We start from the raw sequence: 24,328 nt of genomic DNA on the forward strand, positions 1-24,328 counted from the left end.
CAGCAAATACACGTTATCCATTGTCACGAGCATCCTGGTTTCAGAGTGGCTAAAATGGGTGGAATATACATCACAGAACCAGTGAAATAGAATAGCAACCAAAGTAGCTGTTAAATGATGATCTATTTGTTGATTACTTGTAATCTTTCTGAATATGGTTTTATTAAAGTTCTCACCAAAAGTATTCACTAGTGCCCACCAAGTGCAGATCCTGCCCAGACGTCAGCGTTACCAGGATGTAAACTGTGCCTTTGAGGAACTCTGCTCTGGCCCAGAGAAGGTCAGCAGAGTAGGGTGATGTGTAGATAATGGAGTAGATAACCCAAGAGCCACTGTGTAGAAGCAGAGACCTAAGAGGGGTTAGGGCATCAGGGGTTTGCTGAAGAAGTACTGTCAAGAGGAAGGGAAGCAGAAGTTAACTAAGCAAGGTATGATATTGCAGCTGGAGCCCACAGGCAGGCTTGCAGCACTGACCGCCACACTCTTGTTTTGGGTAGGACCAGTGGAGACCTCTTAGCCAGCACTCGGTTGCCAGCCTGGTGAAATAGGAGAACCCTAATACCATCATGTATGCACCAGCTCCCTTTGCACGGAGGAATGAAGGAAGGCTTCTTAGAAGTGCCGCAGGGAGACCTGGGCATGGGTTACCTGCAGATGAAGGGAGGAGGAGGAGCAGGAGTGAGGAGTGTTCGGGTGGAAGTTTCACCTCAGCCCCTGGCATCCAAAAATCCAAAGAGTCTGGAATGTTTGGGTGGAAGTTCCATTCCAAGCCCCGTCCTCCATCTCTCTCCAAACCCTGCTGCATCTCAGAAAGCTCGCCAAATGATGACCCCGCCCCCAGAGATGCTCAAGACCATTCCCACAGGCCCCCCAGAAAACAGACACATGGGCTTCCTGGAGCCCCTGGAAAACCATCCAGGAGCGTTGTATCCATTAAATCTGGGCTTTTTCTAATTCAGTGTGATTCAGTCTGACTTAGATTGTTGTCAGCAGAGAGGCTTATGGGGCACAGAAACAAAGGAGGAGGCATCTTGGGGAACCTCCGGTCATCTGTCTGTGTTGGGTGGGGACCGGTGATGGGAAGTCGGATGGCGTTAGGTGGCCCGAGAATGTGAGTGTAGTAGGTAGTAGGTAGTAGGACTACTAAGGAGTGGGCGCTCTGATGGCTTGTGGATCATACGGTGTGTTTGGCCAGAGCACAGAGATCAGTGAAGGTGGTGAGGAAAATGATAGCCAGCACAAATCAAAGACCTAGTGTGGGCCAGACATTTAAAACTCTTTCATCCACACTTTGCAGAGGAGCAGAGTGTTTAAGTAACCTGCGTGAGGTCATCAGGCCAGTGTGAGCCAGGATTCGGGCTAACCTGGATACTCCCATGACTGTGAATTTTGAATTTCAGTCCATGACTTAACAGTATTTGTTTTCATTTTGAAGCATGCTCCGTTGCACACATTGGATCTCTGGGGATCCCTTTCTTCCTGGCTCACTGCAAGTTGTAGAGAAGCTGACTTCTAGCCAACAGCCGATAAGGGAGTTTGTCCAGGGCTGGTTCTGCAGTGGGCCCGGCACTATGCTGAAGTGAGGTATCCGGGAAGCTGGCAGCTCTTGTTCCTTGAAGAAAGGGTGTCTGTGTCCCTTGCTGGCAGCTTTCGCTGTTTTGTTTTTTTCCCTGCACACAGCCAGACGTCTCTCCTAGAGTGACAGCAGCAACTGGGGACATCTATAGAAGCTCTCTTTCAGGCCTGACAAAGGCACTTGGAACCTGGCTAGGCCAGCAGGGGAGGGGCAGGTGGGAAGTACCCTGGGATGCAGACAGCTGGGGGCTGGTGTGGCAGGCATTCTCCAGAACAGGTGAAGTAACTGGGAACCAAAGAGGAGGGTCCCTGGTTCTCAGAGGTAAAAGAGATTAAAGTGTAGGGTCTTCTCAGCTTCATTTCATGATTGGGTTGGTTTTCAGTTGTCCACTCCTTCAGGAAGGACCTGGTAAGGTTTGAGGAGGAGACACAGTCATCAGAGGGGTGTCCCTAATCAACTCAGGCTCTCAGTGTCATGGAAAGGACAGTGGAAAGGATACAAAAGGCATGGATTGGGGGCAGACTTGGGGGGACATCTCAGATAAGACACCACATTGATGCTGGAGATAGTCCCTCTGGTGGAGCCCAGAAGAGTATCATCCTGGGACCAGTGGGACCATTTTGGGTGGGAGTGTGTATAAGGATATTTCCTGGAGTTAAGTTTTTGAAAGGGAGAAAGTACTGGGGAGGAATAAATACAAAGAAATAACAGTTATAACCCCTTAGAGTACGGTTGATTTGTTATAGGCAAAACAAAACGAAATAAAAACAGCAACAACAAAGTACTCAGAAAAGGCTCTTGACAACTGTCCCAAGATTGCACAGCAGGTTTAAACAGGATCCAGACTCAGTCCTGGTTTCCTATCTTTCCCACAACTCTGTCTTTTCTTATAACTCTAGGCAAGGAGGTCCTAAAGATAGAATCTTTATTTTCCAAAGGGAAATAATGGTAGGGACATAAGGAACCTGGCGTTGTGGATTTACGGTACCCTCAATAGTCTTTGTGCCCTGCTGAAGGGGCACTAACACTCCATATGTACTGACTTCGGTGGAGAAGCGCAGGAACAAGCATGCAGATTTGGGGACTGGAGAGAAGAAAACTTTTTTTTTTTAATAACAGTATTTATATATAGCTCAAGCTGCCCCCAAACTCTTGGTCTTCCTGCCTCTACCTTCTGAGTTCTGGGATTATAGGAGTGTGCCACCTCTTCTCCTACTCCTCCCTTTCTTCACTCAAATCCTCCCCTAGCAAGACCTCATGCACTGAGCTCCACCCCAGCCCTAAAACTCCTCCTTATTCTGTAGTGAACAATATCAACAGAAAGTTAATGGAGGTAGCGAGGTGGGAAGTAAGATCCTGGGTTTCTTGGAAGCTCTTCCCATTCTTTGTAATATTTACTGTGATTTAACTTATGTACCATATAATTCCCCCTTGGGAAATTGTTAAAAATAATTGCTTTATTCTATTTGTATGAACATTTTCGCCTGCATATATGTGTGTGCACCAGATGAGTGCCTTGTGCCTGCGGTATCAGATCTCCTGGAACTGGAATTATGGGTGGCTGTGAGCCACCGTGTGGATGCTGGGAACCAAACCCAGGTCCTCTGCAAGAGCAACAAGTGTTCTTAATTGCCCAGCCGCCTCTCTGGCCTCACCTTGCCTACCCCCACCAATCCCTAAGAGGTTAATGGGCTGGACATAGGTGATGGCCACTCAGGAGAGTGCTGTCTTACTCTGAGTTGACATCATCCCAGGAAACCTCAGGTGGACTCAGAGCTCAGAATCCAGCCAAGGAAGCTTTGCTTCCTGGAGTGTTGCGTAGCAGATACACAGGGACCTGGAGCTCTGTATTTCTCTTTCCCTTGTGTTCGTGAAGAAGTAGGATAGTGGGAAAAGAATGATATTCTCTAGGTAAAGTCTCAGGAACCTCTCTGCCCCGCCCCCCCAAGCTCTCAAAGGTAACCTGCCCCACAGGCTTGCAGGAGGGACTGAAGAGCTTCTAAAACCAAAACTTTCGCTTCACAACTCAGTGATTCTGCTTTGTCATATCTGCAGGAAGACTGACCTCCAAGGCTTTCCCAGAAAGACTGTAGCTTCCTCTGTACCCGCCCCCCTCTTTGCTTGGTGGGAGGTAAGCTTCTACCCCTTTCGGAGCAGGCCCAAATTTAGAAGTTCAGCTGAGTGAAGAAGTGTGCAGTTCAAGGCAAGTGGCTCCTGCAGGGTCACTGGCTTCTCTTTCTTGTGCATCTTGCCACCTGCCTCTCTCGCATGAGACTTCTGGGACAGGCCCGGCAGTTTGTGTGGGGGGAAAGGAAGTCCTCTGAGACCAGGCTGAACCATGTTCTTTGCAGTGGCTCCCCGTGGTTTCTGTGAGGCCGGGACCTGGCTCTATGGTGGCAGACTTTTCCAGGACTGTGCTCCACAGTAGGGCATTTGGGGGCATATTCCAGGACTGGTTTGTATTCTCTTTCAGGGGCTCCCTCTGGGCTGGCCCTGGCTGGCTGCAGGGACACCTCAGGAAGGGCAAGATGGCTGTAGGTTTAATGGAGGAGCTAGAAGTAATGGACACTGGAGACCACGTGGGTTGCTTTTATTTTTCTCTCACCTGGATAAACTGTCACAGGAAGGAAGAAACCTGCTATTGGAAAAACCAAAATGGCTTTTAAACCCAGGCTCTGGCAGGAGCACTGAGAGACTAGCCTGTACTTGTAGGACCATGTACCTGAGAACCCCAGTCCCTCAACTGGTCAGTGACTTACTGTTTGGGAGCCGAGGATGAGAGGTGACAGATTATTGGGTTACCCGTGACCTTCTGCAAGGCATGCAAGCTCTCTGATGCTGTATTCCCCTCTGATGAATGAGTACTCATATACGCTCACACAGCTGCCCAGTCGCTGGGTGGGGAAGGGTTTGGAGACTTGTCTAGTCTACACTGGGGAGTCTGGACTTTTCCTTGTGGAAAGGGATTTCCCAGACTCCTTCATTAATTTTTCACAACAACAAAATTGTGGATCTTGAACCGGAAGAGATTTTAAGAGGTCATCTGATCTGGTTCCCAGGCATGCTTACTGGTATTTTGTAGCTAAAATTCTTCGACCTGTCTGTCATGACCTAGGACAAATAGGCCCTTGTCCTCTGGTGAAGGAGTACTTTCCAGGTGCAGGTGCACACAGGTAGCGATGAAGCCAGCAAAGGGATAGAAGAGGGTGGTGGAGAAGCCATGCCTCTTAGGTCTTGCAGGTTTTTATGAAGCTTCCTTGTTGGATGTAGGTGTCATTCACTCTCTAGGTAAGATGAAGTCCTAGGCCCTGCAGTCTCGGTGAGAACCTGACACTTGGGACCGGTGGCAGGGGAAAGTGTCTCTCAGAACACAGCGTGTCCCTCAGTGGTTTTTCCTTCAAAGGAAAAACCTTCTGACTCATCTTAAGAAGCAACAACATCCAGACAGCAAAACACACCTGACTTTCCCTCAGCTCTGGAAGGCCTCTTGAGTTTCTCATCATCCACCAAACGGGAAAAGGGGCATCGGGGGCTAGGACCAGAAAATTATGTCGGGGCTGGTTAAGGAAGGCAAGGGGGAGAAGGGCCAGGTCTAGAGTTGTGAGAATTCAACCCTGGAGGTTTTCATCGCCTAAGTAATGGTCACGTGAGTCCTTTATAGGGACAGGGTTAGTTGGCTAGTTTTTCTACAACCTTCACACTATGGGTAGGCTGGTGGCTTAGAAATTGAAACCCAGCAGCAAGGCTATTAATAAAGTGCCTCAGAGAGGACCCTGCATGCTTTTCCAAAGCCACGGTTTTCTTTGTGTTCTTTGTGGAGGAAAGCGACTTGTGCCCTCTCCACCATCACACACACACACACACACACACACACACACACACACACACACAATTTCTCTCTCTCTCTCTCTCTTTCCTGGCAGGCTGGATGTGTTTCCAAACATTTCATCACTGCCTCCTCCTGACCTTGGTGTGCAAGGAACAAGCCGCGTGGCCTGTTGGTTACAGAAGCGCCACGGCGGGTGGGGGCGGTGAGACCGGGGACCGGCTCAGGTCTAGGCTTGGGGTGGAGGGTGGCCGCAGCCTCGCCAGTGGAGGTGAGGTCTGCTGGAAATCCCCAGCCCGGCAGCCGCCCGAGGTTTAAAGACGCCTTCCCGGCCTTATTTGGTCGCAGGAAGTGGGCGGCGCGGAGCCTGCAGGCGGAGAGGCCGCCCAGAGACAGTTGTGCTGATGAAGTGGTAGAGCTGGTTCCTGCTCGCCGCCGTGCCGCGCGCGCCGGCCACTGGGCGCTCGGCGCTCCCAGCTCGAGTTGTGCAATCCTTTGTAGCACGCCAGCGAGTCCTCCTCCTGTTGCCTCTCGCCCTCTCTCTCTCCTCTTTTTTTTTTTTTCAAGCTGTGAGCTCAACCGATGAGTCAGAGTCGTGCAATCCTGACACTGCATCGCAGGACTGGGGGTGACACGCAGGGAGGGAGAGCGCTCTCGAGGCGGACTGTAAGGGCGCGGGGCGCGCCGAGGCTGCCGTGTCGCGAGCAGCGGGTGACAGCACGCACGTCCCGCCCGGGCCCTGCCAGCAAACTTCCCAGCTTCGGGAGGCGCGGGCTTGACGAAAACCCTGCGAACGCCGTGGGGAGGCGACGGCGCCTGTTTGTTTTTAAAAAATCCGGGAGTGCGTGCAGGCGGCTGGGCTCTTCGGAGGCGACCCGAGGCGGCGGTCGGCGGCGGAAGGAAGGGAGACTGCTTGGGCCGGAGGCCGAGCGGGAGCTGGGTAAGTGGTGTTGCTCCGGGGACGGCCGAGGCCTGCAGGCGGCGCGGCCAGCGAGGGGACCCCGGGGCGATCGTGCAGGAGGTGGCTGCAGCTCTGCACACGCGGGGCCTCCGGTAGCTAACTTCTGCGGCCTGTGGGGCGGCGGGAGCCTGTGCGTGGGCCGCCCTAGCCCGCCTCCACCCGGCCCGCACCCCGCGCCCGCAGCTGCGTGTGCAGCGCAGCCCCGCCGTGTTAGTGCAGCTACGCAGCTCGCCCGCGGCCCGCCCACCCGGGCGCGGCCCCCGGCTGGAAAGCCCTCCCGAGCCTCGCCAGCCCCGGTACCAGCGGCTGGGGACCGCGGCTGCTGCTCCTGCGCGCGCGCGAGAAACGTGGTGACCGCAGGGACCCGCTGGCGGCACTGGCCGGGGAGGCGCGACGAGAGGCTCGCGAGCTGCGAGAACTTGGAGCCGGCGTCCCTTCTCGTTCCGGCGTGCGGGGCTCTGTGTCGGCGCGGGGACTTTGCGGGGACAGATCTGCGGCGGAGTCGGGGGGTTGTGGGGGCGGGGAACTGGGGCCGGTGCTGGAGAGGCCTAGGCTGGATCTCTGAGCGCGCGGGCCGGACGACGAGCGTGGAGCCGCCTCACCCCGCGCGCCCGGCGCTGCTGGTGCACCTCAGACCTGTCATCTGGCTCGCCCGCCCCCGCACGCCCGCGTCCCTGGCCGGGTGCTGGGTTCCCTGGTGCTTGTCGTGAGCTTTGGAGCCCGGGTTCGTCTGGGCCCTGCATATGGCGGGCTCGTTGGAGTTAATAATTCCCCGCCTCACGCGCTCACAATGAGGGGCATGTGGACCTCTGCTGCGCCCCCAACCCACGCCTTAAAGGAAAGACTATGGGAAGCTGAGGAACTTTGGGTTCCTGGGGCTGTTAAGGCACAGCACCAAGGCAGACCTGGAGGAGGCGCCTGCACCCAAATGGGAGGCCACTGAGTGTTCCAAAGCCCTCTCTGGCCCGAGCTGCTGGAAAGATGAAAGGGGAAGTTTCTTGCCTCGTTTTAAACTTTGTTGGCTACGACTTCGGCGGCTACTTCCTGCTTCCACTATCCCACTTCGGACCCGTTTGCTCAGGGGAGGCAGGACAGGGGAGCAGTGGCTGGTCTTTGAGGCCACCGTGGCACGTGAGTCTAGGGGATCCCGGTAGAAGCCGTGGCTCGGGAGGGGGCAAGTGGCTTCATCCAGCACTGGGAGCCTGGTCCTCCTGGAGGCCTGGGTTATCCTGACCCTGAAGTTTTAGGACTAAGATGGTTTGCTGAAGATGGAATTGTATCTCTGACCCCCTTCCCCACTCCAGCCTGGGTGTCTCAGCTGAGGGGGTGAAACCGTCTGTCTGAGCCCAGAGCCCCCCAGGGAAAGTACGATTCTATGCACCCTTAGCATCAGAGAAATGCCCTCTTTTTAGCGAGGTCAGATGACTCCAGAAGCAAAAGGGACGGACGGACAGACTTTGAGTTGAGAACTTATGGGGCCTCTCTTTCCTGCAGCTCTGTGGGGTGTAAACGTTCAATTACTGTGATAAACTATCTCATTGCACAGCCCTGGCCCAGTCTCCATTCTAATTGGATTGGCCTCTGCCTGGTTTCTCTGGTCTGTAGCTCTCAGGGGTCAAGGGCTGAGAGAACCCGGAGAATGCCCTGGGAAGGCCTGTCAGCTGCCTTCGTGGCAGCTTCCGGCACCAGCTAGAACCCCTATCCTCAATTCAAGGAGTTCTTTAGAATGCCCGGATGGATGGAAGTTTAACTTTTTAAACCTGAGATTTTAAAAATGGCCCTAGTTTTAAAGTCCAGGCTGCCGCTTTTAATAAGTGGAGAGGAGGAGGCAACAAACGGTTGGAGATGCAATCGAATGAGGGCTGCCCATGGCTGCAGAACCTGGGGGAAGGCTGGTTGATGCCAAGGCCTCTGGGAAGAGACAGGGTAGGAGATGGAGAGGCACCTGACTTGTTTCTTGTGAGCCCGGATCACAAATCTTCAGCCTTGATAGCATGTCACCAGAAGGAAAAGTTTGCTGATGTCGGTGAGGACCTAAGAGCTGGGGAGACTGCTCGTTACTTCGCTCAAGGCCTTCTTCTGAACTCGCAACGCTGCTTTATTTGCACACACACATACTGTATCAGAAGCATAGGCTCTCCTGCAGAGTTGCTGTGAGGACTCTTGGAATTATACATGCAGAACATCTATAGCCTCTGCTTAGTGTAAGCTTAGGGCTGCTTCCACGATGCCTGGCATCCAGTAAGAGTTTAGTATGTGTTAGGTGGATGAGAGAAATCTTTACTACCCCCACCCAAGGTACTTGCCAAGGGTTAAAATCACACTCCTTTAGTCCCAGATACTTGGGAGGTGGGTGTGTGTCGGTGGTGTGGGAGGATTATTTGAGCTCAGGAGTTCAGGCTCCCCTGGGTGGTCTATGCGGTCTCTGCCTCAAAAAGAAAAACAGATTTGCTGTGTGGAGGTCCAATGAATCCTTCCTCTCCTGTAGGGACCACCTGACTGCCTCGTTAATTTCATGAGACTCAGTCCACCACAAACCATACTGGGTTTGCTTGGTACAGCTTGTTTCTTGACACTACCCTGCATTTAGCCTCTGGGAACCTGTGTCTTTGTCATCCTGACCCCACGGGGACCTCAGAAGGAGAGTTGTAGAGCTTCCTGTCTGAGGATCTGCTAAACTGGCCATTTCATTTGGCTAGGACAGATTGGCACCGTGTGTGTGTGTGTGTGTGTGTGTGTGTGTGCGCGTGCGCGCGCGCGCGCGTGCATGTGTGCATGCACAGGGCCAGCTGCTGGTGGTGGTGGATCTCTACTTTTTCCTGACTCAGTGGAGACTGCAGGAAATGCAGCCAGTGGTGACTTTTTGGAGAAATTGCTTCTGCACTTCCTAACTTTTGCTGGAGAAATTGCTTCTGCACTTCCTAACTCCCTGCGGCTGGAGGAAATTACACCTCGGGCTGGGACTAGGGATACTGAAATCCCCAGTTCTTAGTAAGGGACCTACATTTGCATTTGAAGCAGCATTCGGGACACTGAGACTGTGAGCTCATTTTATGAATCAGACGCATGACAGCATGACTTCTGTGTTGGAAGCTGCTCTTTGGAACCCATATCACCCTCCTCCCACCCCCACCACTTGCACACTTGCGTGAGCTCTCACAGTCACACACTTGGGAACTGTAACAGTTGGGGGGGGGGCATCAATTCAAATTCCAGAGCCATCAAGCGAAACTCGTTCACACCCACTTCTGCCTCCACACTGGAACGCCATTCCTGGATGGTGTGTGGACAGTTGCCCGCCCCACTGGTTGAAGGAAGCCTGGCGGGTGCATGGGAGTGCCCCCGAGCACCCGGGTTCAGACGCTAGCTTCTCTGCACACAGCCTTGGTGTATTGCTTGATTTCTTGAGCCTGAGTTTTCTCCTCTGTAAAATGGAGAGGAGGCTAGTACTTTGCACGGCGGCTGTAAAGGCGAAACAAGATTACTCATGCAAATCGCTGGGCAGATAGTAAGTAGGTCTGTCATAGATGCTGGCTATCCAGTCACGGGGGTGCAGGTCCAGCTCCAGTTTGCTTTTTGCCGCTACTGGGGAAGAGGAAATGAAGGGTGTCCCATTTGTGGGAAATAATGGGGGGGGGATCACTAGCTTGCTCAAATGGAATTTATTCTCTAATTCCCTAGGTCTTGGTTACAACTGGTTGATTTCAGGCTACCCAGGCCCTTGCTGTTAGAAGAGACTGTCCCTGGAGCAGAGGGTTAAGGACTCAGTTTCCCAGAGATCACATTATGCTCCGGGGGCCTATCCTAGGCCTCTAACTGAGTGGCTCACCTGGGTACTTTGCAGCCTAGGACAAAGTACTTACCTGACAGGGTGACCTGGATGGAGGTTTAGGGTGGAGCTGGGGTGGAAGTTGTCCCACGCAAGAGCATGGAGGAGAAGCATTGAAATAGTTTGTAGGAAGGAAGCTGCCATGTGTCAGCTTTCCCGGGTGGGAAAGGGTGGGATGAGGGTCCCCCTGCCAGAGCCTGTTGCTCACTGTGCTGGCGGAGGACTGCTGGAGAGAGCGGGGTGACTGACCCGTGGCTTCCTCTGCAGCTCTGGCTTTCTCCTCACTCCCTCAGCCAGGGAAGGTGCTCCCTGTCCCCTCTGCCTTTCTCCCAACCACAGAGAGGCTTGTGGCTGAGGGTGCTTTTTCCAGGCCTCCCTTCTTCCTCCAAGTTTCAGGGAGGGGGAGGGGAACAGCCTGGGTGAGATCTGTTCACCCAAGCTGGAAGGGAGGGAGGTACCGCAGGCGTGGAGCCAGCCGGGGATTCCCTGAGGCCATCCAGATTGTTAGGGAAGGTGGACTCGCTCGGGAGAAGGAGGAATGCGGCAAGAGGATTGGGCTTAGGCGGTTGTTTCCCAAGTCGGATAGACTGGAGCCCTAGTCCAGCCCACTGTTGCCAGAAGTTGCCAGTTGGGAAGGGAAGGCCACTAGAGAGCAGAAAGGGCCCTGTGCAGAGCAGGTGGGCCTGGCCTTCAAATTCCTCGCTGCATAGGCTGCACTCAGCCTGGGGCAGCGCCTGGGGCAAACACCTGTAATCTCACATGACCTCACTGGATCTGAGGCCTCAGTTGGCCTAAGTTCATAATCCTGGGCTCCCCAGTTTTGGGGAGTTATCCCAGAGCTGAAAAACACTTGGGGGGCATCTAGCTCAGGCCAAGAGGCCGTGAGTTGTCCGGGCTTGCCCGTTCCCATTTCACCTTGGGAGGGTGGGAAGAGGGGGGACGTGCTTACTTCCAGTGTCGTCCTCAGGGTCACTGTCCTCCCAGTTTGGAAGTTGGAAGGGCTGACTCTAGAGCAGGAAGAAGGCAGAGGAAAACTGTCTCAGCTTCTGGGTGTGGCTCAGCCTTGGACTGGCTCCACGGGGTGTGTGTGTGTGTGTGTGTGTGTGTGTGTGGTGTGTGTGTGTGGGAGTGTGTGGTGGTGTGTGTGGTGTGTCTGTGTCAGGAGTGTGTGTGTGTGTGGTGTGTGTGGGTGTGTGGTGTGGGTGGTATGTGTGTGGTGTGTGTGTGTGTGTGGTGGGAGTGTGTGTGGGAGTGTGGTGTGTGTGGGTGGTGTGTGTCTGTGTCAGGAGTGTGTGTGTGTGTGTGGTGTGTGTGTGGGAGTGTGTGGTGGTGTGTGTGGTGTGTCTGTGTCAGGAGTGTGTGTGTGTGGTGTGTGTGTGGTGTGTCTGTGTCAGGAGTGTGTGTGTGTGGTGTGTGTGGGGGAGTGTGTGGTGGTGTGGGTGGTGTGTCTGTGTCAGGAGTGTGTGTGTGTGTGTGTGGTGTGTGTGGTGTGTCTGTCAGGAGTGTGTGTGTGTGGTGTGTGTGTGTGTGTGTGGTGTGTGTGGGTGGTGTGTGTCTGTCAGGAGTGTGTGTCTGTCAGGAGTGTGTGGTGTGTGGGAGTGTGGTGTGTGGGTGGTGTGTGTCTGTGTCAGGAGTGTGTGTGTGGGTGGTGTGTGTGGTTGGTCACGGAGCTGGATCTAAGGGAAAGCAGAAGTACTCACGCTGCACAGTGCACACACAGCTACAGCTAAGCATCGAAGAGGGGGTGAAGGCCCTTGCACACCATGGCTGCTGGTGTGCCTTCTGCCCCTGTTGCAGGCTGGCACACTTGAGAGTAAACAGCCCTTCCACGTTACTAGCGGCAGCCTTTCCTTGCCGGCTCTGAACCGAAGTGCCAAAAACAACCAGGCGGGTACTTCCACTTGTGGGACACTCGTTGCCTTGGCTTCTGGGCAGGCTTGCTTACTTTCTGAAGCAGACGTCACATCTGCCATCTCTGTCTTACTTCCTGTGGCCACCCTTCCCAGCCTCTCTCCTGCCCTGGCGCCTTCCCTTTTATTGCCCTTGTTCAAGCGAGTCCAGGAGGGTGGCTGCTCATCCTTGTGGGCCCGAAAGCCCTGCCAGTGTTCTCTGGGGAATACTCGTGTCCCACTGTGTCCCTGTAGCCTCTGCTGGTGCATTTGAGTCTAGAGGAGGGGAAGCCTGGGCTCTGTTGTTCTCGCCAGCCCTCTCTCCTGGGCCTGTTGGCCAGATGTCTTACAGTCTGCAGAGCTAAACGCTGTTGCTGGGACTCCTTGTCTCCTGGTTCTGCCCGGCCTGTCCAGAGCTGCTGCCAGCCAGCTGTGAAGGAGAAGAGGCCAGCCATTCTTTACTTCCAAGCCCAGCAAAGGGGGAAGGAAATAGCACGTATCGAGTGATCGCTGTGTTCAGGCCCTCCGTCTCTGTGCTGCCTCATCTAATCCCACAGTAGCTTTAATACAGTGGTGCCCACTTACTGATAAGGAAGCCGAGGCTTACCAAGGCTAGCGATGGGAGAGGCTGCACACTGCACCCTGTTCAGCTCCACTCTTCGTGTGGCTGTTTCCGTGCGTACAGGGTACAGTGCTGTACCCGCAGAATGCAGTGAGGTGGTAAGAATTAGGGCGTCACTGGACTGATTGGTAGGGGAGATATTTGGGGCAGAGGAGGGCAGGAAAGATCCATCTGTGCCTCCCTCCCCATTACACTTAACGGGCAACCAGAAGCCCAAGTTTGAGCTTCGGTCTAGGGCTTTCAGGGCCGTTCACACATGCGTGGAAGGCGATAATGAGGCTTAATTTAGGTCTTCCAGATGTCTCCTCTCTCAAATGTGCCCCAGGCACTACCGCCCTAAGAAATGCTCTGGAGACCAGAGACTAGGGGTTAGGTGGGATCTTGGGTCTTCTTGACTGTTGGGTTTGACCCTAGGGCCTATCATTCCTGTTGGCTTGGCCCAGGTCCCAGAGTGCCTGGTTGGTGTGTACTTGGGGCTTAGGCTGAATGTTCTGCGGGAGCCTGGCGTGGCATGCCAAAGGCCTCTGGGTGTATTTCAGGAACAATAAAGAATAAATCAACAGAGGAGAAAAGGGCCTACAGCAGCTGCCCAGAGACTGGAGAAATGCAGGGAATGCGCCAGCCTTTGGCAGAGGTCCTGAATCTCGACCGGGCCTGAGAAAGAGCCCGGTGCTTACAGGGTGCTTGGTGTAAGAGAGATGGGCAGCTCTCTGCACCTACCCTGCAGCCCTCTAAGGGGTTCTCGGCAGCCATGCTGTGAACCCTGCTCTCCTGGCAGCCTGGTTTTGTGCTTCTTGCTCACTGGGAGGACCAGGGAACACAGTCACTTCCACACCGAGCCTGGTAACCAGATGAGTCTTGGCCCTCCATAGAGCTGATCAGACAGAGGATGGGGTGGTGGTGAAGGCTTAGGACCCCATACCCCAGACTGCCAGCTTCACCCCAGAGCTGGGAAGAGGTGAGCCAGACAGTCACTGAGGACCTGGCAGGTTTGAAGGGGTGAAGTGGTGGTTTGAATGAGAACATCCTCCCCTGCCAAGGTCCATCTATTTGAATCTTAGTCACCAGGGAGTGGCACTGTCTGAGAAGGATTAGGAGGTGTGGCCTTACTGGAGTAGGGCTGGCCTTTTAGAGGAAGTGTTTCACTGGGGGTAGGCTTTGAGGTTTCAAAAGCCCCAGCCAGGCCCATTTTCTCTTTATTCCTACTGCCTGTGGATCTGGATGTCGGACTCTCAGCTACTAAGTACTTCAGCACCATGCCTGCCGGGCTGCCTGACATGCTGTTAAGGGACCAAACTTCTGAAACTGCCAGCAAGCCCGCAATAAAATGCTTTCTCTTTTAAGAGTTGCCTTGGTCATGGTGTCTCGTCATAGCAACAGAACAGTGACTTAAGACAGGTGCACCATGCGAGGGCATCCACATGCCAGCCCATGGGTGTACTCAGGTCGTAATCTGTAGGTCCTTGGGACAAGTGACCATGGGTTCACAGTCAGGTTACTTCTGAGTTGTCATCTGATCAGTCATGAACTGGGTTTCCGGTGTGATCTTGGAATGTAGGCTTACTAATCTCCCTCTCCCTTGTTTAGCATGTACCACGAACAGCTTTCATTCAAAAATGAAAGTTCTCAGAAGAAGCCGTAGAACCCCATGCAGACATGTGATTGCCTGCTGCTCAGTGTCCTGGGTACTGGGGGCCATAGGTGCTCAGAGAACTAAAGCTTGGAACTGAATGGACTCACATTTCGGGGCATCAGGGGAAGGGATAAGAAAGAACTTGAACCTTTTGGGCATTTGGAGTATCTGGTGGCCTGGGGAGAGCAGGCTTTATTTGGAGGATACTCGTGGATGTAGCCCTGGAGAATATGGGAAGCATGTGGCTTCTAGAAAACACACAGATCCTTCCATAGGATTCTTGGGTGTGGGGATCAACTGTTGCATCCTTGGAGCTACTCACCCACTGGGCGGTTTTCAGCCAGCCACACTTCTGGAACATCAGGGTGGTCTTCACAGTCTTCAGGGAGAACTTGTGTCTTGGAGGCCTCTCTGTTCACCTGGTGTTTCAAAACTGCTCTGTGTGGCCTCCAAATGGGAGGCAGAGCCCGGGACTCAAGTTTGCAGAAAGTTATTGAGACAGGCAGCGCTGGCGCCAGTCCTGGACTTGCCTCTGCTCCTCTGACCTTTGACCCCCTGGAACATTTGAGGTTTATTGGTGGGAAAGAGGGAGATTAAATAGGAATTCTTAGTGCCAAGCTTGCACCGCAGCTCCTGAAGCATGGGTGTTAAAGGCACGGATAAAGCTATATTTGTGTAGTGGCACGATTAACCTTGGCTTCAGGTTTCCTCAGTGTCTTCCCAAGAGCCGGGGCCTTCTTAAATGGAGGCATGAAGTGTCGTTTTTAAGTCCTTAATACTGGAACCCTGCTGTGCCCCTTGGTGTACATCCTAAGACAAATTCCTTTCTCTGGATTACTGTGCTGAATGAGAAGTTAGGTTGAGTGAACGTGGACATCCCTTGATATTTGGAACCTGTTCAGCTTTCCCGGCTGGGCTCTGCTTTGCCAGTTGGCTCTGGAGAGAGACCCAAGCCATCTTGATGTGATGGGAGACCTTTACCTGACCGAAGTCCCTCTGAGCTGTAGCTTCCAGCCTACCTCTGCAGACTCCCCCCACCCCACTGCCTGTGTACCCTCTGGGCTCTCCTGACTTTGAGGGGCCTTTCATCAGCACCCCCAATAGGGATCTGTTTCTAGAAGATTTGGATCCTCTCTTGAGAGGAGTGTGATGTACCACACCCTGGTTGAAAATGTCCCCCAGGAAGAGCATCCTTGGGATGGAGTGGGAGGGAAGGCAGAGGCCACACTGGCTTTGTAGGGTTCTCAAAAGTATTGTTCACTCACTCCTCTGGGAACTGCAGGTGTAGGGAGGTGGAAAGAGGCGGGACCTTGGAGGCAGACAGCATTTGGATCAAGTCTGAGTGTCCCTCCATTGCAAGGACAGGATCCATCTTTGTATGGTTTGTAAGGATGGATTGTCATGAGCCAGGGTTTGAAAAGTGCCCCACTCCGATGAGTGTCCTGTCAATATTAGCTTCTGTCTTGGGAAGGAAGTGCATTTAGGCCACAGAGTGAGAATACCACAGGCTGTTTCCCCAGTGAAAAGCAAGGTGGCAGCCGGGCGGTGGCGCACGCCTTTAATCCCAGCACTTGGGAGGCAGAGGCAGGCGGATCTCTGTGAGTTCGAGACCAGCCTGTTCTACAAGAGCTAGTGCCAGGACAGGCTCCAAAGCCACAGAGAAACCCTGTCTCGAAAAACCAAAAAAAAAAAAAAAAAAAAAAAAAAAAAAGAAAAGAAAAGCAAGGTGGCCTGTTGTGATGCAAAGGCTGCATCATCCCAAAGCTATTTAGGTTTTTTTCTTTTTCTAAAGGTGGTCTTACTATGTAACTGGCTGGCCTAGAACTCACAGAAATCCCCCTGCCTCTGTGTCCTGAGTACTGAGATTAAAAGGATTAAAGGTGTGTGCACCACACCTGGCTTTCTGCAAGCTATTTCAATTGGGGTCAGAATCAGTGTGTCCGGTGTGAAGGAACGGGCAAGAAGATACTTGCGGGCTTGCAAATGTTCAAGATCTGCCATGCGTGGAGAACGTGGTGAGGAGGAAGTGACTATCACAAGCTAGGAAAGTATGAACAGGTCTTTGAACCTTGGTTTTCTGGAAATTTCTCAAATTTATTAATTTGCTTTTGAATTTTAGCTCATTTTGATCAAAGAACATATTTTGTATAATTTCAGTCCTTTTAAATTTATTAAGATTTCTTTGATTGTGCTGGGCAATGGTGGTGCACTCGGGAGGCAGAGGCAGGTGGATTTCTGCAAGTTCAAGGCCAGCCTGGTCTACAGAGAGAGTTAAAAGGACAGACAGGGCTGTTACACAGAGAAACCCTGTCTTGAATCCCCTCCCCCAACCAAAAAAAAAAAAACCAAACAGACAAAAAAAACCCCAAAACTTAGTTGCTTTATGGCCCGACCTAGTGAATGTGCTCTGAAGAGACTATATGGTGTTGTGGGCGGGTGTTGCATAGGTGGTAGAATTTAGATAGAATTGCTTTGTCTTGTCCAAGCTTTCTTTTTCTTGTTGTTGAGACCTGGTTTAAGGATTCTCATCGTTATCCCAGCACTTGAGAAGCTGAGCCAGAAGGATTACATCAAGTTCTAGACTAGTTTGGGCTAGAGCAAAACCTTGTCTCAAAAAAAAAAAAAAAAAAAAAGTGGACTATTGACGTCTTTGATGGTAGCAGTTGAACTGACTGTTTCCTTCAATTCTGACAGTGTTGGCTTTATGTTTCTTTTGTTTTTTTTTTGTTAGGTGCATACATGTTTATGACTGTGATAGTTTCTTGATGGACCATCATTGTTACCATGACAATGTTTTGCTTTGTCTTTAATTTTTGTCTAAAGATCAGTTTTGCCTAAACATTGTTCAGTCCTTCCAGTTCTCCTTTGGATACTGTTTGCATGGTATTTTTTTTTTGTTCTTTTATCCTTTATATATTTATTTGGTGTGTTTGTGCGTTTTGCGAATGTATTATGTTCGTGTGTATGCAGGAGTGTGGGGTTTTGTGTGTCTGTGTATGTGTGAGCATTCATGCATGCACGCTTGCTAGATGTATGTCACGGTCAGATGTCTTCCTCAGTCGTTCTCCCTTATTTTTGAGCTAGTCTCACTGATCCTCTGTCTCCTCCTGGGCTTACAGGCGTGTGCTGCTGTGTTCGGCTTTGTGTGTGGGTGCTGGGGATCTGAGCTTAGGTCCTCACACTTACAGCAAGCACTTTATTGACTTGTCCATCTTTCTGGCTCCTCCTTTTTCTTTCCTTTCCTTTTTCTTGGGTGGGGTTGAGACAGAGCCTTACAGTATAGCCTTCGATGGCCTGGAACTGCCTCTGCAGACCAGGCTGGCCTCGAACTCATAGAAATCCTCCTGCCTCTGCCTGCTGTCTCTTTCCCTTTCTTTATTTTCCATGTATTTAAGTCTTGTAACAGGAAGAGTATCTTGTAAACCATATGTCACTGGATCACCTTTAAGAAATTCTGCCAACCACTGCCTTTTGTTGTTGTTGTTGTTTGTTTTTTAAATTGGAGCATTTTATACATTGACATTTTAAATAGTTGTTGATTGCCGTTTCATTTTTATGTCTTGTTCTGTTCTTTTCCCATTACTTCCTTCTTTTCTGTTACATTTGGTTGAGTATTCCATTCCTGGCCTATAAAATGAAAAAAGCCGGGCGGTGGTGGTGCACGCCTTTAATCCCAGCACTCAGGAGGCAGAGGCAGGCAGATCTCTGTGAGTTCGAGACCAGCCTGGTCTATAAGAGATAGTTCCAGGACAGGCTCCAAAACCACAGAGAAACCCTGTCTCGAAAAACAAACAAACAAACAAAAAAGTTAAATGAGATGCTGCCCATACCTTAAGAGCGCCATAACCATGGGCGCCCGGTGGACCGTGGGCTCTGTGAGAGTCAAAGTCATCCCTAGGGTTTGCTACGCTAAGTCAGCCCTGGGCTCTTTGGGACCCTGGTGTCTTCTACACAGAATACTACTCTGGCAGTGATGGTCCCTAGGAAATGTCACTACAGGTCCTGACTCGCTGGCACTGTTTAGGCTCTTCACAAAGAATTACGGATTTACCTCCTGTTTTCTCCCTTCCCTCTTTCAGACCCAGGGTGGGTTTGAGAATCACGGCAGGCTACAGATGACTACAGAGCCGAATGAGGGGCAGCTGCATGATTTGGAGTCCGCAGGCTGGTTTCTCACCAGTGAATTCTGGGGTGGGCTGCTCTTAGGCCTCAGTGGGGAAATAGTGTCTTTACAAGTAAGCAGCGCTTGCTTACCTTGGGCACACAGGTGGTCCTGTCTTGTGGGTCTGATGCTTGTTCCGTAGGTCTTTCTTTGCTTCCTGTCCTCCTCATGCCCTGTCTGAAGTCCCCAGATGCAGGAACCGGGGAATGGAGATTATTGAACCAGGTACCTAGTTCCCTGGCAAGCCGTCCACTACCTTCTCCATCCGCTTCTAACCCCTTGAAGCACTGTGGAGTAGTCATGGAACAGCAAGATGATCAGTAGGGGCAACGACCGTGTGCGCTGGAGACAGATTTCAGCAGAGCTAACAGTTTAGAGCAAAGGGGCAGCTTTAGCAGAGGTTCAAAGAGGGAACTCCCTGAGGGTCACTGTCCCTTGCGTTCACGCCAGCCCTCCCTCTCCCCTGTATTATAGTTGTTATGCGTCTCTATGTCTTTCTCTGCCCACTTCACTAGATGCTCCACAGGGTAGAAAACCATGCCTTGTCTCCTGTGTCTCCCGAGAGCCTGGCACGCAGCCAGTGCCATCGAATGCCTGTTGAATGGATGAAGGGGCCCAGCCAGACCTGCACAGCTGCGGCAGGGTGTGAGCGCTGGGGGAAGAGGCAGGGCAGGCAGTGTTAAGCAAGGCCCCTGTGACTGGCCTCCTCTGTATCTTGGCTCAGTGCCGAGGTTGGCACCAGGGCACTCAGGCAACTCCAGAGAGCCCTGCCCTAGACCTACGGGGGAGTCAGACCTTTCCAGAAGGGAAGGACTAGAGCAGACAGACTAGTGGTGTAACCATCACGGGACATAGAGTGTTTGAGGGCACAGACTAGAGGCCCCCACCCGAGGACAGCTGTCGTTCTGTCTCTGGAGTTGAGGGTGTGTGTGCACGTGTGACCGTGAGGCTAGAGGTCAAGGTTAGTGTCCTCCACATTTGTATCTTGACCTGATTTTTGAGTGAGATATCTTATTGAACTAGGAGCTTGACATTGACTAGACCGGCTTCCCGGTATGTCCTAGGAGTCTTCCTGTCTCCAGCTCCCAATGCTGGGATTATGGGCGCCCTGTCAATGACTAGCTTCTGATATGGGCGCTGGGGATGCAAGTGGAGATATTCCTACTTGAGTGGCAAGCTCTTCACGGAACCACCTGCCCAGCCCTGTCTTTTCTTACAGAGTGTGTCACTGTCACCGTCACCCCTTGCTTCTGGTCCTTGTTCTTTGAGGAGAGTTTTATAGACAAGGTGGTGACCCTTGTCTAGTAGGCACGCAGCCAGTCACTTCCTCACTGGAGGCTGTGCTGAGTGTGGATGCTTGGTTCTCTGCTTGGCCCCAATAGCCCTTCTCTCTGCACCGAGTTTCCTCCCATAAAAGGAAACTGGTCATCCTGGTCCCCCAACGGACAGCTTGCTGGTGTTTGTGGGGTAATGGGAGAGGGAGACAGTTAAGATGTCTTATCAGGTTGAGGATTCCCCGCTCACACTTAAGAGCTGTTGACTTTTTTTTTTTTTTTTTTTTTTTTCTGTCAAAGCTCATACTGTATTCAGCTTGAACCTTGGCCAAGTTTCTGAGCCTGGCCAACTTCATAACTGAGACCCTGGGGACTCCCCCCCACCCCACCCCACCCCACCCCCAGCCTGTCGACCTAGGTTCTGCATCTCTGAGCTGAAGTTTAGTCTGGGGAAAAGGTGACCCAGGGGCTCTGGATGGGGAATAGGCCTGCCACAGCCGTCCTGCCTGCTCTGCTCTCCCTGGTCCCTGTGGCCGGCAGGTCAGCACCTTCCGATCAAAGCCTCTTTACTCACCGTCATGCAACCCCCTGAGAACAGAGCTTCTGTGTCCAGTGGGCTGGAGAAATTGCCTCTCTGGCCTGACTGTGAACTCCTTGTTGCCCTGGAGTGGGGAACAAATGGCAGTTTGATGGCTACTTTGCATCTAGAGGGAAGGTTTATCCAAGACCTCACAACTCTGGCCCCAAGATGGCATTTCCAGAACACTTACCGAGTCTGGCTGTAGCCAGAGACCTCAGTTATTTGAGAAGAGCCATTCAGAGAGTGAACCTGGGCTAGGAGGCCAGCTAGACCATGCTGGACCCCTTGGCATGGAGCTTTTAATGTTTTAGACAGATCTGGTGTCTTGAGACCCAGTCCAACCATGTCAGGACATGAGGTAAACAGACTTAAAGGCTCGTGTTCCTGGCCATGGCCCAGGCAGGGGTGAGCAGCCTCAGGGGCAGGCGAGCTGGTACTTTTCCAGGTGACTCGAGTGTAGAACGGGGCAGTGAATGATGGTGCAGGAGCAGATGACTCATGGGCTGCCACTGGAGGTGGACTTGTGTCAGCTTTGTTGGAGAGGACACGGGCTCTGTGTGTCTTGTTGGGAGAGCTAACGTGGACCCTTTGTAATCGCCTCAGCAGTCTGGGGAGCTCTGTTATCTATCAGGGAGATAAAATAGGCCTCAGGACTAGGCAGGACCCCAGTCTGGACACCTGGCTGTGAGCCCTTTTGCTTGGTTAAGTTCTAAAGTGTAAATCTTGGGAACAGTCTTGAATGAACTCCCCACTAGGCAGGTCCGGATTGAGTGTCAAGGCACAGGGGTCTGCACCAGAGATGAGGAGGAAGCAGGCAAATAGGTGTGTGGTGGAGTCAGGCGATGGGATGAGCTCCCTGTGTGGTCCCTCTCCTGGCCTTGGGGTTAGAGAGCTTCCCAGAGGAAGCAGTGGCTAAAGGATCTTGTCAGTGTGAAGGGTGGAAATGCAGGGATGCAGCCTCTCACAATGGGAAAGCCGGTTGATGAGACCTGACCATATCCTTCATGCATGAAGTGCTAGGAGAGACGGCAGGAGCCAGAGTCTGGGGACTTTTTGGGCAGGGTAGGTAGCTCAGACTTTGCCCCAAGGCAACCTCTTCAGCGCTCAGAAATAAGACTTTCATGGAGGTTAGGGTCTTGTAGTATCACCCTGTTGCTGTTTTATTCTTGGGTGGGAGACCCCAGGCCATATTCCCTTGCTTTCTTGAGCTGGGCTTGCAGGACTGGAGTGGCAGCTCATATTCATAATGTCAGTACTCAGGTGGCTAAGGTAGGAGGGTCTAGAGTTCAAAGCTAGCCTGAGCTTCCTAGTGAGCTCAAAAAAAATAAATCGTTTGCTCTGTAAGGGCTAGGAGGGCTTTCTAGCTGGTTCTTGCCTTCATTTCAGAGTTGACCCCTGTGACCCTGGACCAAGCTGGGCACTTCCTCCCTGGTCTCTGTGACTCACGGCAGTCTTGTGTGTCAGATGAACAAATCGAATGGTCCAGGTGGCTGATGAGTGGCCCAATCCCCTCTCAGTGGCCGTAACTGGTCCCTCTCCCCTGCATTGAAGGGCCCAATAGATTCTCCTGGATGGGCCAGTCACAGCTGGGCATGTAGGTGGGCTACTATGCTACCTGAGGCGCTGCTCTCCCTTTCGAGTAGAGTGACCATTAGCACAGAGCACCCCAAGGACTTCCAGAACTTTCTCATGTGTGTGAAACCCACACATGGGTTCAGCACAGCTTTCTTTTTCTTGGTGCACTCCCCCCTCCCCTTCTGTAGACAGTGCTTTTCACCATAGAGCTTTCTGAGAGCCTCCCTGGGCCCAGGCCACTGACAATGCTTTGTGTTCAGCATAGGCAGACCTGTGGCGCTCTGGCCAGAGATTGGTGGCAGCAGAGAAGCTTCTAGAGGAAGGGACCACGGAAGGGAGCATGACAGTCGCAGAGACTGACAAAGTGGTTGCAATGTCTGGGCCTCTTGGTGGCTGCGGGTTTCCTCCTTCTGTGTTCATGCAACCGTTGTCAGAGGCCCTGCAGCTGGTCCCAGGGGTGACCTGCCAGCCGGGGTTCCTGCTCACACCCTCTTTTTGAACCTTGGGGATTTGGCCCATTGACTGGCAACTTTTGGAGAAGGTGGCTTCCTTCTTCCTCACTGTGAGGAAGGTCAGGCTGACCTACACCTGAAGGGCTAAGGAAACGAGGGCGTGACAGGAAAAACAGAGGAAGTGGCTCAGGCCTGTTGGAGCTGAGAGGGTGGGAGGTGCCTGGGTACTCTGAGAGCTAAAAGCCCCACAACAACAACCAAGACTGAACCAGGGCCAGGGGTGCCTGTGTGAGAGAGCCTATGCGTAGGGTGGGCCAGTGTGTAGCCAGTACAGGCATCATGACTCTTGTAGCTTCTCTTAAGATTGAGGGTCTCAGCTGGCTGGTGATGGTGCACGGCTTTAATCCCAGCATTTAGGGGGCAGAGGCAGGCGGATCTCAGTGAGTTCAAGACCAGCCTGGTCTACAAAGCGAGTTCTAGGACAGCCAGGACTGTGACACAGAGAAACCCCCGTCTCAAAAAACAAACAAACCAACAAATAAAAAGATTGAGGGTCTCAGTTATGTTTGAGGAGAGTGTAAGAGGGGTTACCTGCCGTAGCTCAAATAGGAATAGACGAGCACTCCCCGGAGCTAGAGAAGAGGCTGTCTGTATCCAGCAAGCCCTTGCCCTGGGCCCAAGGAAAGGTGAGCATACGGGGCCCAAGATCAGAGCGGTGTGTGTTGAGGACTTCATCTGGAGTCTGACATGCCTGGCTTCAAGTCCTGGTGACGTAATCATGTGTGACCATAGGCAAATTACCTTTTTCCTGTAAGCCTTACCAGCTTACCTACAAAATGGGGGTTAAAATATCTATGCTTGATAACAGGAATCTTAAAAAATACAAAGTACTTTGGACCCTCCTGGCATAGGCAGGACACATTATTACTGTTCAGGCTGCCCAGGTGACCCTTCCTACTTCCCCATAGGCCCCTCTTCTCCTCGGCCTGTGTCTGTGGCCCTCTTGCAGGGCAGAAAGGGCCTTGCGGTAGAGATCTCTGCAGCAAGAAGCTTGGGGTGATTCTGTCTTTCCCCAAACCAGCCCCTCCCCTAGTTTGTCCCTGTCTCTCCTGTTGTGGTATGCCGAATGGTGGGGTTCTGCCTAGTGTGCAGGGTAGGAAGCAGGACAGAGCTGATCTCACCTTCTGACTTACATCTCCCCTGCTCCCCCTCAGACTCGTGGGCAAGAGCAACCAAACCCTGGAGCTCCCTCCCCCTCCCCCTCCCAACCCTGCACCAGGCTCTGACTAGCCATTCCCCTGCCTAGGCCCCCTCTGAATGTGCACCCATGTGGGCCTCCCCCTTTTCAGGCCCCCAAAGCCCATGCTGTGGCTCCCACAAATGAATGTGAGCCTCCCTGAGCTTGCAGCCCCCTAGAGACACGTGGCCTGCTGGGCTTCCCTCTGACCTGTCTCCACTGTCTCTCCCCCCTCTCTTCCTCTACAGACACACAGGGGCTTGGGTCTCCCTCAGAGAGGTGGAACTCCTCAGTCCCACCCTTCAGCTTCATGGAGGCCCCAGGGGGATTTTCCCTCTCTGGCTGGCTTTTGGTTCTCTGCTGTGAATTGGTCTGGCTGCTCAAGAAAGGGGGTTTAAAAAGCAATAGAGTTTTCTTCAAAAACCTTGTTACTCTGGTTAGCTCTGAGTTCTTGTCCAAATTTTTCCCTTCCTGCTGTGGCTAGGGTGCCTCAGAGCCCTCTCTGTCCCTCCTTCCCTGAAATTTATAAGCAAATGAAAACAAAAGAGGCATCCAGGCTAGGGGCTCGCACTGTCTTCGGGGCCCAGGAGCCGAGGAAGGAAATGGAGGAGGAAGTTACTCCCCTTCTGGGTGCTGGGTGAAAGTGAAAGAGCGAGAGGGGGGCCTCCAGTGAGTCAGGCAGCCAAGATGGCTGGCAGGCCGGTCCAGGAGC

The 24,328-nt window shown here is 52.6% G+C and overlaps 1 protein-coding gene across 5 annotated transcripts in view; it reads left to right on the forward strand.

Annotated features, from left to right (window-relative positions):
• Mideas (mitotic deacetylase associated SANT domain protein) overlaps positions 1-24,328 on the forward strand; it is a 67,648-nt gene that overhangs the window by 20,550 nt on the left and 22,770 nt on the right. Inside the window, exon 1 of one of the 5 annotated variants that reach the window (XM_041658116.1) lies at positions 5,841-6,342. The exons of 1 other annotated variant lie outside the window; for it this stretch is intronic. The gene's annotated coding sequence lies outside the window, so the exon portion shown is untranslated. Of the gene's footprint in view, positions 1-5,840; positions 6,343-7,380; positions 7,495-24,328 lie in introns of those variants that run through there. 3 more of the 5 variants (XM_041658115.1, XM_041658112.1, XM_041658114.1) reach the window with 3 other exon arrangements.

This window comes from Microtus oregoni, unplaced genomic scaffold (genome assembly GCF_018167655.1).
Source record: "Microtus oregoni isolate MIOR12 unplaced genomic scaffold, Mior012 000009F_ref0000495, whole genome shotgun sequence".
NCBI classification, from domain to species: Eukaryota; Metazoa; Chordata; class Mammalia; order Rodentia; family Cricetidae; genus Microtus; species Microtus oregoni.